This window comes from Lepisma saccharinum, chromosome 17, assembly GCF_977018435.1.
Source record: "Lepisma saccharinum chromosome 17, izLepSacc3.1, whole genome shotgun sequence".
In the NCBI taxonomy this organism is placed as follows: Eukaryota; Metazoa; Arthropoda; class Insecta; order Zygentoma; family Lepismatidae; genus Lepisma; species Lepisma saccharinum.
Genome location: NC_139245.1, coordinates 27900751 through 27921574, shown reverse-complemented (window position 1 = coordinate 27921574; position 20824 = coordinate 27900751). Strand labels below are relative to the sequence as shown.

The following is a 20824-nucleotide window of genomic DNA, read 5'->3' as shown; positions in this document are numbered from 1 at the left end:
AAATTGTATCTTATGTAAATAAAATATATAATGGGCATAAACAGGCATATGCATTGCTGTAAGTCCAATAAATATATTGATGATGATCAAAACAAGACAAAAAGTTCGTAAATTTATTGCGGTTGGAAACTTTGACAAGCATCCTAATAACGATTTTTGTTCCGCCAAATATAGTGCACTTCGTAAAATAACTTGGTACCATGGCAAGGCAAGATAAGTGTGAACATTTTGTAGTAATATAACTTTCAATGAGCTTAGAGATTTGTATACATAATGATATTTTATAACATTGGTTATTTTCTAAAAATAATCATGTGAACAGCAAGGAAGTAGTGCAACTTAGTAATATTGGCTGACTTAGCCTTAGAAAAATAACATGCAGAGTTCTATGCATGCGGGAAAGTCTCCGTGTTCTCCGAGCTTGTTTTCAAAACACCAGCAAGGACAGCCTTTGAAAAGGGGTGAGAAACAGATTCTACTCAATATTTATGTAACGTTCTGTCAGTGGTATCCTGAGAAACCAGTAAATGAAGTGGTTAAGTTGGTATCCCAGTGCAGTGGTGTGTCAGTGTCTGCAGTTTTAACGGTTATGAAAGAGAGAATGACCGGGAGAGTAACAATGTATGCGGCTGCATATTCGTCTGATGTTTTGAGAACGGGTTCTCACATTCAGAGGCTCTTATTTAAAATGAATAGGTGCGGCGAACTAGGAGTGTAACAGCAGATGATTGCGGTCATGAATCAGCTGACGCGGAGTGATACATCGAATCTGAGAGACAGTTTGTTTACAGAAGGTCTCAGGGATGGTGATTTAGACCTTAGTGTGCACGTTCTTATGGGCTGATGTGCGGAACGATGCTATTTCCGAACACTTTCGCTTTTGACACTTACAACGTTTACCACTTTTAGTCCTCAAATGTTTGAGTTGATGCTCTCGTCCCGTCTCGTGTGTAACGAGGTCTGTCTCGTGTGTAACGAGGTCTGTCTCGTTCTCGGCTTTTCGTGTTATAAGTACAGTAAAACCTCGTTAATCCGGACCTCGATAAGCCAGACTTCGCTTAATCCGGACAGACAAAAGGAAAAAAAGAAAGCAGAATGCAAGGTTTTAAATGTGGCTAGAAGTTAACAAGAGAACTTCCCAAAGAAAAGGCAGTCAATCACCATGGGCGTCCGAAAGGTGGGGCATGGGGGCCATGCCCCCCCCCCCCCCGGAAAATGAAAGTCATCCAAAAATTATGTATTTCACACATATCATTTCATTTTAGCCACAATAATATTATTGCATGAACATCATAAATTCAAATTTAAGCAATGTTTTTTTTAGGGAACAACACTATTTTTGGAGAAAATGTGCCTTGTTTGCTCCCCTGGAAAAAAATACCTTCCTTGCCCTTCCCTGGAAAAAAATCCTGCGGACGTCCATGTCAACCACTGATGAAATTTTGTTTCCCGCAGACTTTGTACTGTACTGCATAGTGTAATTAAGCTTATGCTCTTTAAATACACCATAATACATTTTTTTTGTTGCTATAAACGGAGTTTTAATGCACTTTCTACTGATCTTTTAGGTTATTTCAGTTAATCCGGACTTTCGTTAAACCGGTCAACTTATCCCCCCATTAGTCCGAATTAACGAGGTTTTACTGTACTTGAGTCGTTCTTGGCTTTGTCTCGATTTATAAACACCAGTCTGTTTCTCATCTCGGTTTCGAAGTACAGTCACGGGCACATTTGGTTTGTAACAATCTCATTAATTTCCAACAGAATCGTTCATGGTTGGCAAGGTAATTTACTCGTTACGTTTCATACGTAAATTACGCGTAATTTACTAGAAATTTACGTCACGTAGAAAACCAGTTTTTTACGTAGATGTAAAAAACTAATTTTCTTTCCTAAATTAATAATAAAGAACTATTTTAATTCTATTACATTTTAAACTTTAATTTTCTTACATATTTCAGCACAAAATCATTATTTTCTGAAGATTGTTTATACCACCACCTGACGCCCTCACCCACACTAACATATTTTTAAAAATAGAAATGTTCTTTCCCATATTTTAAAAATCTGAGAAACCTGTTGATTTTCGTCTTGCACTATTACTTGTATTTATAACATAACATAACGATTAACGAAATTTTCTTTCGATTGGATTTAAATTTTTAGTAACAGCTTCAAATTCCTTTTTCATGCGTATTATACATTTTCATACGCTAATTATGATGTGAATGTGAATATAGCAGTTTGTAAAATTCCAATGTAAGAGCACATAAAAATCCGGAAGAATATTTTTTAAAAGCCTTTTTCTTGTTTTCTAACACTGCCAACTGTCATACATAACAATAACCATCGCAAAAACATGTTTTCTTTTCATTTTTATATTTGATTCTAGTTTTTTACGTTTTATACGTATTTTACTCGTTTTTTACGCGTAATTTACGTGTCATGTAGAAAATCTTTTTTTTACGCGTAATTGCACAACTCTGGAATCGTTACAATTCAGAAGTGTCCATGACTGTATATAATTTAAGCTGCATTCAAAGTCTTTCACTGCATAAATTTGAAAATACAATACAAACCTTTGAAAAATTTACCTGAATGAGCAACAACTGTGCACAGGTGCATTCTTTCCTCCACATACACTATTGAATTAACTCTACACTTAACGATGAACAATAACAATAAAATAATAGTAATAAATAAAAGGCAAGGTCATCTCCTGCAACACGTCATAGAAGCATGAGGAGCGTGGTGGTTTCACTTCAGAAGGTGATTAACAATAATATTCAAGTGCAACATCTTCTAGAACAAATGCACATACGTATTCCTATCTCCAAGACACGATCCAGGGAGGGGGCTCTTTTACTGTAGTAACAGAAGATCGAACATTATAAATAAATCCCCTATCAGGAGAATGTGTGAACTGTACAGCAGATGTTCCGAAAGGGAACCAAAGTTAGATACTCGTATATTTCACATTCCTATTGAGACCTTCAAAAAATCTATTCAAAGTATGGAAGAATAAATGTCAACAATGTATACATGAACGCAATTTTTGTAAATCTATATTTCTTTCGTAGTTTATACTCAATTATGTAGAAGACTGTAATTGGGCATTCGCCTGTTGTATTCAATAAATAAATATGATTAGTACCACATTTTGCCCGCCTTATCCTATGGATACCCATTTGTTAGATATTAGATGAACTCCGGAGCCTATTCATGCAAGAACTGAAATAATTTTCTTTGTTTCTGGAAAAGACTATACAGTTGTGTTACAACTGTCGAAGGATGAATAACATTTTTATATAGTAGGTTTTAGTACATGTTTTGACTAATAATATTGCTATTTCTTACCAAGTGTATCCGCAAGTAAAGAAATAATTTGATTTGAAAATTGGCCAATTTAAAGTCTAGTGATTTCTAACAATGTTAAAGGTGTGATGGCACTTCCTTTACCATTTGCAGGGAAAATTAATGTTTTCAATGACTATGCTAGTGTATGGTTTAAGTTAGGCTCCGGCCGAGACTAATGCTTAGGAGAGTTTTGGAGGGACCAGTGGCCCGTCTCCTTGACAACTTCCCTACTTGAAACAAATTTAAAATTACATCACTGGTTTACTAGTTTGATAACATGGAAAAAATATTAAAAGCATGGAAGATGTACTCTGAGCATTCAATAACATTTCAATCCACTTGATACGAAACTATCACACTTAGAGACACCTTATCGTGGGAAAAGAAATGCAAAGCGACTATCTACAGTATTACACATTGTAACATAGTTTTTTTTTAACACAAAAAGAACGATTTACCATTGAGAAGAGTAAGTAAACTTTCAATGAAAGGCTTGGTTTCAATTTCATAAAGAATGCCTTTAACCTGTACTTGTACTCGTGCAAGGCCGATAAGAAGGGAAGAAGATTTATATTGTGATAAGATATTCTTAAAATTCTGTAGCCTACTAATTCTATTCAACGTGGCTTGAAATATTATCTTTTTAAGCGACAATAAAGTATAGGTAAGCAGTAAAAAAGTTCATCTTGAAAACCTACTGTGTTCAATACAGTTAAAAGATTAAAACTTCACGCTTTATCTTAATGCACCAATTTAGTACTCCCTCTGTCCCATAATTATAGTCCGGTATGCCAAAATGGTAGTACAGAAATAACAGACGACGAGGCAGATGGAAAGCACAATTTGTACTGATCCTTGAGTAGTAAAGTTGTATGACTCATTCCCTTGTTTCATGTTCTTCTTCTATATACACCAGTGTCACAGTTTGAATATCGGGCAATTATTATGAGACAACAAACAAAGGTGTACCGGACAATAATTATGGGACAGAGGGAGTATTAATTTAGAATTAGTGTATGCAATACGTGACTGTGGGCGAGCAGATTGAATTCTAGACTCACCGTCCAAAGTTCTGGAGAGAGTCTGTTATTTTGTGAATCGTGGTAAGATTGAAAAGTGCTCTTTTTTAGTTTCATATTTTTACTAATTTTAGCACATATTTTAGTAATTTTTTTCATACAAATTGCCGGCCCCAGTGGCGGAGTGGTTAGCAGATTGCGCTCTGACACCAGGGTTCCTGGGTTCGAATCCTGGCCTGGGCATGGGCGTTCTTTGTGAGAGTCCCTTCATCAATTTCATCATATCATCACTCATCCTCATCTTCACAATGAGCCAATTGAGCAGAAAAACGATGTAAAAGAAACCAAATCATTTACTAACAATTTCCACATTTTCAAACATTTCCGACAGATATTCCATATTCATGCTATCCGTAGCGGCGATAGGGTGCCAAAACTGGGGGCAAGGACAGTTTACTTTCTCTTGGTAGACAAGGCTTAGCAGTGCGCGCTGCAAAAAGTGAGGATGCAACTACCCCCACCATAATCGGCTATTATATTACATCTTTCTTCTTATGTTAAATACCTATTCATCTGTATTCTGTTTCGTTTGTTTACTTGAAATTTTGTCTTAACAGGGTGTCTACCAAAATAACAAATCCAAAATTCTTGACTTTTCGGGACTTTTCCTTGACCTTTTTTCGATTTTCTTAACCTTTATTCATTCGACCCCTACTTAGGTAAAGTTGGAAATTAACAATTAAGAAAATAAATATCTATTTAATGAAAAATCCCTACTAAAAGACCATTTAAGAAGACTTGCTTTATCTATTAATGCATCCTGGACTGCATTTGACAGACTAGCAAGACTCTAGCATCTGGACACAGCTAATATAATCTTATGTGGGATTCGTGTTGTCGTCCCTATAATGGTTCATCCACCTCACCATTCATCCTTATCTTTGCGATTAGCCAAAGGGGGAGAAAAGTGAAGTAAAATGAACTAAATCAATCAATCAGTTACTGTGACATCAAAAATTCTTGACCACAAGTATTATTTATTGTGACTGGACATGCAGTTTAAAGTGGAATCCGAACCACTGTGCAATGTGTCTCCAGCGGGTATCGAACCCGGGACCCCGATTGCTAATATTCTGTTCGTTTTACACTCTCTATTTATTTTAAACCTTGACAATGCATCTGTTATTGTAACATTCTTGTCTACAATAGAGACTGCAAGCTCAGGCATTCGCCGCGAAATTCATTGCATATTTAAAATATACTCCCATTATTTCATGCGATACTGAACGCAGTTTCAGTCAATAAACTCTTGTTTTTAGAGACAAGAAGAACAGATTCACGTTTCAGCACTTGAAAGAAAGTTTCGGAAACTATTTTTTAGTAACAAAAAATAAAGCACATTTTATATTTGAATTTTGCATTACTAGTCATGACATGTAATCCTAATGCGTTTTATTTAAGTACGTGACTGCTTGCTTAATGAAACTTGCAATTTTATACATTTTTAAATCTATATTTAATTCCATATCTTGACTAAAATAACTAAATATTTATCTAACACTAATCACTAGGGAGCGAAAGTTGATGAAATGTCATCCTTTTTCTGACATCTCGGACACGATGCCCATTAAGTATACACAATATTACACTTGGTCTAGAACACAAAAAAGGTAATTTTAAAGTGCATTTTTTTGCATTTTTTGCCAATTTTCAGGTTTTAGGTCATTTTCCCCGATTTTCGACATTTTCCCGACATTTTTCGCAATATTCGGTGTATTGTTTCATCATATTTTGTCAGTTCTTTCATTTTGGTAATATTCTTGAGTCCGGTTGACAACAAACTAAGATTTTTATTTGAGATCCTCCGAAAGACAATGGTGGTGTACTGCAAGTCTCTTTAAGGTAAGTAGAAAAAATCGTTAAATATTTAGAAAGTGCTTGTATGCGAGATATTTCAAACAATTTCTGATGTTAAAAATTACTTTTCCGACGTACTTTTTCCTGGGGGAAACCATGAACCCTTTCCCGGATGCGTCCCTGATTTTGGTTTCCCTATTTTTTATACAATTTGTTAAAATTTCTAAAAAAATTGTCTTACATGGATCGTGATAATTTCTTCGTCTTTACAGTGCCACAGAAACACACCACAGTACATCACCAGGCAAAGATGCGGGAAATTAATGCATTTCACACCAATTCATTCAGTGTATACGACTTTTTCATTAAATTGTTTTAAAATTATTCTGTTGTTTCCATTGGAAATCCTCGTTGCATATGTTAATTGAATGTGCATGTGGTATCATTAGGTGCCTTTTTTTTTTTTTGCAAGATTGCATTTTGTTTAATTTCCAATTTTTAACCTGAAACTAACAAATTTAATGGTCATTTTTTGCATTTTTTACGTAATTTTCTCCCATTTTTAAGACATTCTATAGATACATATACCTATATTTTTTAGGTCATCAACTTCCGCTCCCTACTAATCACCATTAATTCTCATGCAATTAGCCTAAAGAGGCAAGAAATAATGACGTTAATCATATACAAGAAAGTAAACAAACTCCTTGCCTTGAGTCAGTTTTCCTATAAAAGGGTGAGGGGAGACAGTTTGTCGGCACTGGCGTTCGCAAGGGGGGAGATGACAGGGATACAGCCCATCCGAAATTTTGAGAAAATCAACATTTTCATATGTAAGCAGTAAAAAACTTAGGAGAAACCAAAGTGATGAATGCAATCCCCCCTAAATGACCCCCGATTACCACTTAGAGCAAGTTTTAAAAGCAAGTTTATAAATGGCAATTACGTTCCCTAGAACGTAGCTATGAAATGTCCACCTTTACAATTGCAGGTCTTTTTTTTTATTTTTTTTTAAATCTTCGTACGCTAGAGTTTCTCGAACACCATAAAATATCGTATATGGTGTAAATGTTTGTGAGACCTTGTATATGTTGTTTGTAGTATATATTTATAGAGACGAGGCAGAAACGAATGTTTATAAATATAGACGAGACCGAAACAGGCATTTACAAATAGAGCCTATAGATCCGAGGATTGTCTAATCTAGCTATCACACCTGTAAGATATTTTAATTTAAGCCAAATTTTCAGTCTCGAGTTTGTATTGATTGATTGATTGATATGGTTTATTTTACTTCGCTTTCTGCTACTTTTGGATAATCGCCAGATGAGGATGAGTGATGATATGATGAAATTCAATAAGGGACACTCAAAAATATAACCCATGCCCAAGTGGGGATTCAAACCCGTGGCGTCGTAGTGCGCTTTGCTAACCACTCCGCCACGGAGAGCGGCTCTCTCGATTTTATAGTTCTCTGTCTCATCTTCGGTCTCGTCTCAGGTTAGTCCAGTCTCGCCCTTGTTCTCGTCTCGATTTAGAAATGGTGGTTTCATTCTCGTTTCGATACTACTATCCAAGCCACTTTGCCAAAAAATTCAGGGACAGACAGGTACAATTATAAGTAGGGTCAGTGAACTTCAGGAAAAGATCCATAATTTACAGATTCGTATCTTCCTATATCCTCCTTTCTGCCTGGTTTTCAATCAATGCACGGAAGATATCTAAGTCTTCTTTTCTCTTTCTCTCTTCCTCCTCTTTTTCTTTCCTTCTCTTTACTTCTTCCTCCTCTTTCACTTTCCTTCTCTTTTCTTCTTCCTCCTCTTTCTCTTTCCTTCTCTTTCCTTCTTCCTCCTCTTTCTCTTTTCTCTCTTTTCTTCTTCCTCCTCTTTCTCTTTCCTTCTCTTCTTCCTCCTCTTTCTCTTTTCTCTCTTCTTCCTCCTCTTTCTCTTTCCTTCTCTTTTCTTCTTCCTCCTCTTGCTCTTTCCTTCTCTTCTTCCTCCTCTTTCTCTTTTCTTCTTCCTCCTCTTTCTCTTTTCTTCTTCCTCCTCTTTCTCTTTCCTTCTCTTCTTCCTCCTATTTCTCTTTTCTTCTTCCTCCTCTTTCTCTTTCCTTCTCATTTCTTCTTCCTCCTCTTTCTCTTTCCTTCTCATTTCTTCTTCCTCCTCTTTCTCTTTCCTTCTCATTTCTTCTTCCTCCTCTTTCTCTTTCCTTCTCTTTTCTTCTTCCTCCTCTTTCTCTTTCCTTCTCTTTTCTTCTATAGACTCAACTATTAGTTTAAACTCCATCATCTCCTTTTTCTCGAACTTTCTCTATCCGAACCATCTCTTTCTTACGCTGTTTCTCCTCCTCTATCCTTTCCTTCTGTCTACCCTCCTCATCCTCCTTTTCTTTCTGGTTTCGTTCTTCTTTATCTTTCATCAGCCAAAGGGCGGGCGTGAGGCAGATCTTGGCTCTTACAGTAGTGCCGCCGTACGAACCGTCCCCCAATCACAGGGCAGAACGGCTATTTTGACAAAAACCTGTTTCCCAGCTGGCTGCTTCGGGGAGGAGTGTTTGAAAATTTGCCGCTCGTTGTCCAAAGACAGGACCAGCGGTATGTCTAATTGGGCGTTTGACCGCAATTTCCTCCGTAGGTAAACTTAGGTAGGTGGGACTTTATAAGGACCCTGGTAAAATATAGATTGGTGTGTGACTGGAGTTCATCAATTACCATTGTTTTTTTATGACACGTTTTTTTACTTCGGGGCCTCCGGATTAAAATTAACGCAATAAATGCAACATTTTTAGAAGCGTTGTGTTTTATTTCTGCTCTTTAGTAATAAAAGTGACAGGATCCTCCCGTAACATTTTTCCCGTCTTTACGATCAGTCACAGAGTGTCCTCAGTACCTACAAAAGAGGAAGTACGGAAGTCAAAACTATAAAAATAAATGCCAAAAGGGATCAAGCTATAAAAGATTTAATGACATCATCACGGATATTTTTTAAAGACCACTTTCATCTTCAGATAGCCTACTTGGGACGGAACCAAAAATGTGTCACTCGACACAAATATGTTGACCCCATGAGCACATTAAAGTATATGAAGCTGCTATTGGTGTACTTTTTCGTACGAGGGGGTATCGTAAAGTTTTGACAATCACCATGAAGTTTTTTAGCTATAAGCGTGAATTTTTGTCAGTAAACTTATGAAATCCTATGTAGCTAATTGTGCAAAAACAAAGTGATTGTTTTTTTTTGTTCTTTCAGAAATCGCATGAGTTAAGAGGAAAGTGTGAGATGGATAAAATTGAAGCGCGAAGTGTGATAAAGATCCTGCATTTGAAGGGGAATAATGTCCGGCAGATCCATGATGAAATGAAAGCTGTCTATCGTGATGACTGCCCAACATATGAGACTATTGCGAGGTGTTAAAGGAATTTCCAAACTGGACACATGTCACTGACAGACGAGCCAAGAAGTAGGAGACCGTCATGCACAGACGACGCTGTCAATGTGAAGAAAGTGGAGTGTCTTATCCTGGAAGATCGACGTGCAACCATCCAAACAATAATGAACGAAACGGGGCTTAGTTATGGTAGTGTGTCAAAAATAATTCACGAAGAATTGCACATGACAAAGGTGTCTGTACGCTGGGTTCCACGCTTGCTGAATCCTTTTCAAAAACACACATGGTGCAAACTTTCGAGGCGGATGTTGACTCTTTTGGAGCAGGATGAAGATGATTTCTTTGGTCGTCTGGTAACCATGGACGAATGTTGGGTCTACCAGTACGATCCAGAAACCAAAGCCATGAGCAAGGAGTGGAAGCACTCCCCCCCCCCCAAGAAGGCAAAGGTGCAGAAGTCGGCAGGGAAGGTTCTGCTCTCAGTTTTCTGGGATTGTCGCGGGGTCGTATTCACAGACTACCTTGCGAAGGGTCAGACCATCACTGGCAACTAATACTGCACACTTCTGGACAAGTTGCGAGGTACTCTGAAAGAAAAACGGCGCGGCATGCTCACGAAAGGCGTTCGTCTCCTGGCCGATAATGCACCCGCTCACTCTTCGCAAGTTGCGATCGAGAAGGCAAGGCAATGTGGCTATGAAATCTTGCTGCATCCACCCTATTCTCCCGATCTCGCACCAAGTGACTTTTTCTTATTCCCTGAAATGAAAAAACCGCTGCGGGGTCAGCGATTTGGCACCACAGATGACGTCACTATGGAAGTTGAGCAATGGTTTTCGTCGCAATCCAGGGAGTTCTACAACGAGGGCCTTCGGAAGGTCAAGAAACGATGGGAGAAATGTGTGGCTATGGATGGTTACTATGTAGAGAAGTCCTAAATCCCTCAATATAAAACACCAATTCTAGCTCGTTTAGAACAGGGTGATTGTCAAAACTTTACGATACCCCTCGTATATCAAAATATACAGAGAAATGCATTAGCTGGTGTTTTGTGTGATGTACTAAAATTGCATTTCTTCCCTTTTTCTATCTTTTTCTCCATTGCTTCTCTCCTCTTTGTTCCTTTCTTCCTTCCCTTCTCTCTCCATATTTCTATCTTTCATCTCTTTGTCTCTCACTCACTCTTACTCTCCTTCATGCCTTGCTTCTCTGTCTTCATAGTTCTTTGTCTCTCTTCTGCTGGTTCTCTTGATACCCTCGTTCCAACCTTCTCTCTTTCTCTGCCTCTTCTTTCATTTACTAACCCCTTTCTCTCTCTTTTTCCTTGTTTCTCTGTCACTTTCTCCTTGCCTCTCTTTCTCTTCATTTCTGTATTTGTCTCTCACTTTGTTCCCTTGTTTTTATAGTCTATCCTCTCTTCGTCTCTCTCTCTCTTTTTCATGCTCTGTTTCTCTCTTTGTCTCTCTCTTCTGCTGCTTCTGTGTGCGTCTTTTCTTGTCTCTCTCCCTCTCTTGCTTCTATTTATTCCTTTTACTTCTCTGTTTTACTCTTTTCTTCCTTTACTTCTCTCTTTTACTCTTTTTCTTCCTTCACTTCTCTGTTTTACTTCATTTCTTCCTTTGTTTATTTGTCTCTTTCTTTCATTATTCTTTCTCATTTTTCTGCCTTTGTCTCTCCCACCTTCTTCCCTTGCTTATCTGTCTTTCTCCTCTTTCTCTGTCTGTCTTTCATGCCCTGTTTCTCTATTTGTTTCTCTTCCGCTGCTTCTATGTGTATTTCTCTTTTTGTCTATCTTGCTTATCATTCTTCCTTCTACTTCTCTCATTTACTCTCTTTTTGTTCTTTGTTTCTTCCCTTACTTTTCCATTTCTCTTCTTTGTTTCTCTTTCTTCGCTTTCTTCTCTCTCTTCTTCCTCTTTGTCTCACTCATTGTTCAAGTTCTCTCTCTCTGTCCCCATTTTTCTTTGTTTCTCTGTTTCCTTTTCTCTTGCTTTTCTTATTTTCGTTTCTTTCTCTCTCTCCGTTTCATTCCTTGTTTCCTCTCTCTATTTCTTCCCTGACACCTTAACACATTTTTGGAGCCACCACAGGCACTTTTGGTTATCAAACGATAGTGTTCAACTTTATGAGGAGGAACTAGTTAGATTAGCGTCAGTCAATGAATGTTAACCAGAGCTCCAATCGGGGGACGGCTCATTTTAACGGCAAAGGAATCTGAAACGGCAGGAAATTTCACTTCAAACAAACTTTGCCAAACACGCTCTGCGCGAGAGGCTTTGACACCTGCAGGAAATGGGTTTTAGCAAGTTGTCCCGGAGGAGAGAGGCAAACGGGGAGGGCGGAGGAGGTCTTCCAAAACCAGGGATCAATATCAGTTTTGCATGAAATTCGCATCCCCCAATAGGTCACAAGGAAATTGTCTTCCTTGCCGAAGTTCCTCAAACGCACATTCCTACGACGGTGAAAGACGCTGTCGCATGAAAATGTGGTTATTCAAAACTTTGATTCTTAATATATCCGTTCTTCGAAACTCTCCACTGGTCATAATATTGTGTGGTGAGGCCAGAAATTTATTCGCTAGGGATAATGCCATAAGGAGACTTTTGCGACTTCTTTTGTACGGGATGCTGCCGAACAACACCGACATACAAGTACTTTTTCATAGCATGTAGGGGAGGGATATCAAACTAAATAATCTTTCTTGTACTTGATGAGGCCTCGCTTTGACACCGTGAGCCACTGTGAAACAGTTTTCCTAACAGTCTTGTATGCAACCACGTCGCACAGATTTACTATTGCCACCGATGTTTATTTTTTTCTGACGATAACACACTAAACACAATCGTATGCAGACAGCATCACTTCAGCAGAGACTGATATAGTGACGTCACAGAGTTCAATTTCTCCCCTCTTCAAGCAGGCACCAGCGTGCCGACCTCTGTGGCGGAGTGGTTAGCACAGAGCACTACAACACAAGAGCGCCCGGGTTCGAATCCCGGCGGCCTTGGCATGGGTGTTCTTTGTGAGTGTCCGTTCATCAATTTAATCACACCATAATTAATCGTCATCTTCGCGATTAGCCGAAAGTAGCAGAAAAGCGAACGCGATTAGCCAAAAGTGACATAAAAGCGAAGAAAAACAAATCAAATCAATCAATCGAACAGCGTCATACATCCACCCCAGATATTCTTTATGGATGGCTTTCAATGTTCTAAACTCAGAATGATGAGCAATTTGTCTACTGTTACAGTTGATGTTGGCTGTACATTGCCAAATCTATCAATTCTCTCATTCAAATAGCAATTTCTTGAATAACGGTTACGTAGCTGCTCTGGCATACATTTTCATGGATCAGCAAACTGAATATTATCGAGTGAGATTGCATTTCTGACTCACAGCGTTGTGTTTTTTTAACAACGCCTTTAAACTGCTTAAACATAAAAGATTATTGATTATGCCTATCACACTAAGGAAGGAATTAGTGCTAGGACATTAATTGGAAACAAACATCATGTGGAAGCAACATTAGGAGAATAATGTACTTCAATTTCCCTTTCCGTTATGAACAATCTCGTGGTATCAGCGTCAAGTTAGATGAAAGAAGTGTCATAGCTACGCGGTTATTTGTACAGGACAAGTCAAAATGGTGTGCCTGATTTCAATATTTTAAAAATTTACGAGTAAATTTTATCTAGCAAAAGTACTTATGAAAAGGAACACTCAGAAAGTTTATTTCAACAAAATTAGAAAGATATTACAGCATTGGTAGAAAAGTTACAAAATGCAAAGACATATGTTGAATGTGTGCTCCATGCGGCACAATCAGGGAATCAAATTACCCTTACAACATGTCTGAGTCAGTAGTTTTTATGATGGTAGCAATACACACAAAGACCTGCTTCTGCACATTATAGAGACTTTGTAATTTTGCTACTATTTCACGAATGCTGCAATTTTGGAATATTGTTAAAAGAAACTTATTTAGTTTCCCTTTCAGTAAGTATTAATTGAATTTTTCGCTGTTGCATAAAATATATAAATAAAAAAATATTGAAATCGGAAGTATAATTTTGACTTTCCCTGTAATTTATGTAAAAAACACACTGTAAAAAGTTGAAATGACGGTTTAACATCATCAATTTTCTCTAACGGTTTACGTTATTTACGACATATTGACAGTTGACATTAGTCGATGGCCAGTTTTTGCCCTATAGAATTGATTTAATTTGACATTATTTGTTTTGTTTTATTTCGCTTTTGTACAACTTCTGACCATGATTTTTGTTATTTAGCGTCACTTTCCTGCCAGTTTCGCTAATCACGTTGATGAGGATGCCATGATAAAATTGATGAAGGGACACTCACAAAGATGCCGGGATTCGAACCCAGGATGCGTGGCGTCATAGCGTGCGCTGTGCTAACCACTCCGCCACAGGGTCAGCCCACCTCTGACCTATACCGAAGATAAGGATGCATGATGATAAAGACAAAGGGACACTCACAAACTCATATGGATAATGATAGCACTCGAGCCACGCAGAGGATTGTACTGGCTATGGGTTCAGGCGTCAAGTCTTTTACAGGATTTTTCAGTGTGTACTACGTGAAAACGAAGATGTTACTTAAGTGCCTTCTGAAAAGGTATATAACGTTTCAGAAGCTAACACACGAACCGCCAAATACTACAGGGAATATTGCACCTCGTGATCGCTGGCTTTCTTGCATGTGAATTAGTGCCGTACTGTGTCTCAGTCTTGCGCGCCACGTTGTGGTTCGATCGAACTGCCACACTAGCGCACTCTATCCACCCCCTTCTGAACTGTTCGACTGCTACGATGAGGTTAAATCCACGCACGAATAAGGGCGGGAGGGAATGTGTGAGCAGGTTCGTGCTCCAGACACGTGTCGTTATAAATCAATCGTTATGCGAATAACAGCTGGTCCCTAACAGTTTACTGCAAGGTTTTACATGTGTAAAAAGAACGAGTGACGTCCAACGCTACCCGTATTTGTAATTTATTATTATTAAATCAGCAATTTGACTGTAAATTTTGGCTTGGCCTACGTTCAATAATTCAGCTGTCTGCAACAATATTCTTTTTTTGGACATCCCCAATAGCGAAGTGGTTATGGCTGGCGCCTCGTAATCATATATTACCAGGCTCAGTTTCCAGTGAGTGCACTGATTAAGATTCCAGCCTAAACTGTAGGTCCAGTCGTAATTAGTGTAATACATGATAAAATTAATTTAAAGAAATTTTTAATTTACCTTTGATTACATTAAATTTCATGCTACAGTCATTTTCAATTTAAAATTACTTTATTATATCTATTAAAATATGTCAAAAGAATCATATCAATTCGTTATTGAATGTATATTGCGAATGAAGGTTTTTAGACTATAGTTTCCTTAATAATTTAGGCGTGTATAAATGCAACAACGAATCACATGATTATTAAAAAGAAAGGAACACTGACAAATTTAACACCAACACAACCTCCCCACCCCCACACATATACATTCATACGCCGACCTCCGTTGCAGAGTGGTTGGGACATCGCGCTACGACGCCAAGGGTCCCGGGTTCGAATCCCTGCCTGGGCATGGGTGTTTGTGAGTGTCCATTTATCAATTTCATCATATCATCAAACTCATCCTCATCTTTGCGATTAGCCAAAAGTGGCAGAAAAGCAAAGTAAAACAAATCAAATCAAATCAAAATAAAACACACACACACACACACAGATATATATATATATATATATATATATATATATATATATATATATATATATATATATATATATATATAAACAAACACACACACAGAAAGAGTGTGTGTGTGTGTCAGAGAGAGAGTGAGAGTGAGTAAGTGTGTCTCGGTGCGAATTTGAGAATTTATCTTTTTTTAAATTCTGATTTTTTTCTGTTAACATTAAAGATTACATCTAAGATTTAGAAGAAAATAATAGACGAATCACTTCCTCTTTTGTATTTCCTTTTACACTTCGTCGCTTATTGTGCCACTTTTGACTAATCGTGACTATGAGGATGTATAATGATGATGAAATTGATGAAGAGACACTCACAAAGCGACGCCCAGATGAGGGCTCGAATGTGGAACCTTCCGTTTCAAGCTCGCCAGTCGACACGGAGGAGCCTTATATAACATTCTGAAAATGGTTTCAAACTTTGCAATGTTATTTGGATATGCAACTAACGCAAAATGTTTACTATGCCATTGAAAGTTATTGGGAGCAGTGAAATTCCCTTTCCTTATAGCTGCTCAGTGGGCGTAAAAGGCAGAAATTTAAGGGAGGGATTTATGAGAGTAAATAACGATTCGAGAAATAACAGGTACTTACTGATGAGACAGTTGGCACTCCTTATAGTCCGGTCAGTGGAACAACCCCGTCGTTGTGTTTGACGTCCATTCCTTATGGATTTTTTCTTCAGCACACGTGGATCGTGAGGGTAGTGTCACAACTGGCCTGTGCGGTCAGTTACTCACTGTTATATAGCCAGTCGTGCAGCACACGTTGAAATAAATCCACACTGCATTGGGGGGCCTCAATGGCCAGGGACCTTGGCTGGTCCTCCGTGCATGCACTGACGTTGGTCGCTTCTGCGCTTCGCTGCGATAGATCCGGTCGCCATGGCAACGCAGATCCAATCGAAATGGCCGAGCGCGTCTCCGTAAACAGCCGAGGAACACGGGAAAGGTTTCCAGTTCCGGGGAAGAAAAGGAGGATATGAGTTCTGGAAATGGTCATTTCCATTTCACTGTCTCGTTCGCTCGTTTTCCGTTACGTATTGGCCACATGTTCAAATGTGATGCATTCAACATCACCTATTTGTGTTGTATGTAACACCGTGGGCTACGATATTTGTATTTATTTATTAAGTCAACTTTATGCACAGATAGGCTAATCGGGATTGGATTTACAGTTTAAAGTGGGATCCGCACCACTGTTCCATGTGCCTCCACCGGGTATCGGACCGGGACCCCTTGATTACAAGACGACCACTATGACATCGGAGAGGCCCACTAATCACGATGATGAATGCGGCGTTAGGGTTACCAGACGTCCGGATTTTCCCGGACATGTCCTACATTTTACCCTTATGTCCGGCGTCCGGGAGGAATTTGAAAAATATCATAAATGTCCTACATTTTGAGCCTTGCATAATATTAATTATAAAAATAGGTAACAGAAAAAATCATGCAAGTTACAAGTCTATGGACTGCGCTTCCAAACTCAATGGTGAAATTTATTTTGATTCAGTCATTGCACAAAAAGAAAAAAAGTTTGTCTTGCTATTAAACAAACTGGAAAACGGAAGCACTTAATGAACAAAGTTTTGGGACTACTTGCTGATAACGTCACTGTTCAATGCCTGAGCAGAATTTCTTGCCTTAGGGTTTATACTGATGGAACAAGGTGTTGCCCATTGTTATTCAATATTCAATATAATTTGATTGTAAAACAGAGGTATAGAGAAGAAAGATATTCAGGGTGTCTGTCAGTCAAGAAAGTCATGGTAGTCAAGAAATATTGAAGAAATCAAGAAGTAGATCAAGAAGTCAATAAAAAGGCAATAAATTATTCATGTCGTCAAGAATTTTTCCTATCATAATGACTGATTGGTTGATTTAGTTTATTTTACTTCACTTTCTTCTGTCCATTTGGCTAATCGCGAAGATGAAGATGAATGGTGGTAACATAAGATGGATGAAGGGACAGTCACAAACATATAGGGACAACTGACACAAGCCCCACATAAGATTATACTGGCTGCGAGTCCAGACGCCAAAGCCTCGCTTCTCTGCCAAACACAGTTCAGGATGCATTAATACGAGAAAGCAGATGTAATTCTTTTCTTAAATTCAGCTTCCGTTTTTATCTTAACTTTCCCTCTGTTAAAGGTTTTCATTAAATAAATATTTATTTTCTTTATTACTAATTTCCAGCTTTACCTAAGTAGGGGTCGAATAAATAAACGTTAAGAAAACTGAAAAAGGTCTAGAAGAGTGCAGAAAAATTCAAGAATTCTGGATGTGTTATTTTGGTAGATACCCTGTTATTGAACTAAAAACTACCCAAAATGAAACTTGACGAACCATTTTAAATTACGGTAATTGCTGAATATTTGTTTGCCATTACAGGTCATAAATCAAATGTTGAGAGAGTACTTTCATTACCATCAGCACAACAAACTCACGAGAGAAATTATTTTTTCATAAAGTCTGTAAAATGTTCGTTTGGTACTGGTCCCTATAATTTCAAATTGACTGTCCACTCTAATACTAAACCTGAGATATTCATAAAAATTGTCTTCTCTGAGAAGTATCACTTAAATCATGCAGTAAGAGGTGCATTTATTAGTATGATTGCAAGTTTTGAAATTTTACATTTAAAAATTCATTAAGAATTCATTTCTTAAAACTGAAAACTGTCATTTTTCAACTACTTTCTATCGTGTTCTATAGAAATATGTATGTTTTGTGTCCTACATTTTGACTTAATGTCCTACATTTTGGGACAGCATGTTCTACAATTACCTTACAGCGATCTGGTAACCCTATTTACACCGAATGTTATCAACAAATGTTATCAACTTTTTGTTACCAACACGGTTAACAACAGATATTGTCAACAAAAGTTGGTAACCAGAACACTAGTTTGACTTTATTTTTGTTAATAACTTTTGTTAACATTTTGGCTGCGTGACTTCAGTTGGCTGCAAGATGCCGACTGTGGAGGAAGTTGTACTCTCGGTGGCGCAACAGAGAAGACCAAGAAGATTCTGGGTGAGACCTTCACTGCGGGTAAGAGCTAATTATAGCGGTAGTGACCTGTTGGTTTCTGTCTTTAAAATTGTGATAAGTTTGATCCCAAAGGACAGGCTTCTCGCGTAACAATTCAACTGAGTTCAGCACTTGAACCTTTGACCAGTCCATCTCACTCAAAATATTTTCAATGATAAATAAATTACAAAACAAGACACACCTCGCATTCGCTGGCTGGCTGTCACTGGCGTGATGGCGGCGGGAGGGAAGCGGGGGAAATGTTGCTAACATCGAAAAGGCTCTGTTAACATGTGTTGGTAACAAATGTTGCTAACATTCTTTGATCTTTACCGACTTCTTGTGGATAACAAAATTTCTGTTGCCAACACGGGAAATATGTTGCTAACATGAGATGTTGATAACAAATTCAGAAGCGCTTTTCGAAATGTTACCAACATTTGTTGGTAACATGTGTTAGCATCCCCAGTGTAAACGCGGCTGAATATTCATGAGCATCAGATGTACTAGAGCGGGACTCGAATCCAAACCATAGGCGCCGACTCCATGGGGCTTAGGGGGGCTCGAGCCCCCCAATGTTAACGATGTGGGGGCAGAGCCGCCAAAATAATTTTGCTTAAGAGGATCTAATGTATTATTTTGCTTCTCTTGTAAAGTTTACTTTGAATTGTGCCACATAAACTTAATTTTAAATACACATTTGAAATGTTATAGACCATCAACTTTGGGGGGGGCTAAGACCGCTAAACCATCAACCTTGGGGGGACTATGACCAGAGACAGCAAAACACATGACTTATTACTATAGGCTATACTAAGTATCTAATGATGAGTATTGTTAATTTTTTTACTAAAAGAGTTTCAAAAGACGATGTGCATGAACTAGGGTAGTGGATGGGACGTTTGGGCTACAAATGGCTCTCACATGACATTCAGAACGAGATCATTGATATATTATGGAGATCTGTTTTCCGCTCCGTGGTAGCAGATATTAAAAGTCGGGAATATTTTGCTATTATTGTTGACGATACTTGTGACATATCCATCCGTGGACAATTAATATTCTGCATTCGAACTGTGAATAAAAAAATTGATATTTTTGAGGAATTCATGGGCTTTTATTAGGGGTGTGCGGGATAGAATTTTCTTGGTCGGGACGGGAATTCGTCGGGAAATTTTCGGGACGGGAAATGTTCGAAATTTCCCGAAGCTCTGAAAAATCTCGAATTCTACACGTCATTTTCACTTTAAGTAATTTCTGGATTAAAAACTAACAATTTACGATAAGTTCCAGAAATTTACAATGCAGAAAACGTCGAGAATTAACGCCATTTTAAAATGAGCATTCGGTATTTACCGACTGCTCGGGATCCCGAAAAGTCGGGAAATCATTTTCCGAAGTCGGGATCGGGTCGGGAAATTTTTTTCCCGATCCCGGGCCGACCTTTCCGGGATTGCGCACATCCCTAGCTTTTATGAGATTCCGATCACTGAGGCCAAAACTTAAAAAAGGGAGAGAGTGAGTCATTCATTAATTTATTTCAGTGATCAGAGCCCCCCCCCCAATAATTTTGACAAGTCGGCGCCCCTCATCCAAACCGTGATTCTAACATCAGCACTCCACCCAGGAAGCTCAAGATAACGTTATTGCTTTGTACTTGATTAATTGCAATGTTTGTGCAGATAAACCACCACAGCGTGCTCCAAGGTTTCATGTTCGAGTCCTGGCTTTAGTACGTGCGTTCCTAATCCTATGTGAACCTTTTATCAGGGACGTCGCAACCGGGGGGGGGGCGACTTGCCCCCCACTTATCATCGAGGGGGCAAGATAATCTTTTTGCACCCCCCCCCCCCTTCCCGGTCGCGTGCTAAAAATGAGACACTAATGTTTCGTTTCGAAAAAATGGAAAAATATTTTTGCACATGTTAAATGAACGCGGACTCAAGTTTTAGCTACCAGCAAGAAGTATGTGACACATGCAGATAAGAATCACAGCCACGTCTCCGCAAATCAAGCGTAAGATGGAATTATACCCCTAGGAATTCGCAGCTTCGGTTTCCAGTTTTCCTTTGTATCTACCTACCAGGTTTTGTATTTACAGGTGCGGTCGGTGTGAAACAATAAACCCAGCGTACCCCGAGGGGAAGGTAGGAAGGGGGGGGGGGACAGAGAACAGCTTAATTTTAAATCTATTCTTTTCCATCTACAACTACATTGCATGGATGCAAGGACTCCGAACAGGAGGCAGATGAAGCTTGAGCCTTCTAGCTTAAAAGTTCAAGGTGGAAAACAATTCGAGACGAATGCGAGAGGACGCGGATGTCTAGTCGGTAGAGCGTCTGATTGTCACATGGAGAGCCGAGGATCGATTCCCGGTGTGGGTGATCTAAGGTC

General features: G+C 38.6%; 1 protein-coding gene across 3 annotated transcripts in view; it reads right to left on the bottom strand.

The window, feature by feature from the left end:
- LOC146001644 (uncharacterized) overlaps positions 1–20824 on the bottom strand; it is a 197027-nt gene that overhangs the window by 156819 nt on the left and 19384 nt on the right. Inside the window, exon 1 of one of the 3 annotated variants that reach the window (XM_083139231.1) lies at positions 15987–16286. The exons of the other annotated variants lie outside the window; for them this stretch is intronic. The gene's annotated coding sequence lies outside the window, so the exon portion shown is untranslated. Of the gene's footprint in view, positions 1–15986; positions 16287–20824 lie in introns of those variants that run through there. 3 annotated transcript variants of the gene reach the window in all.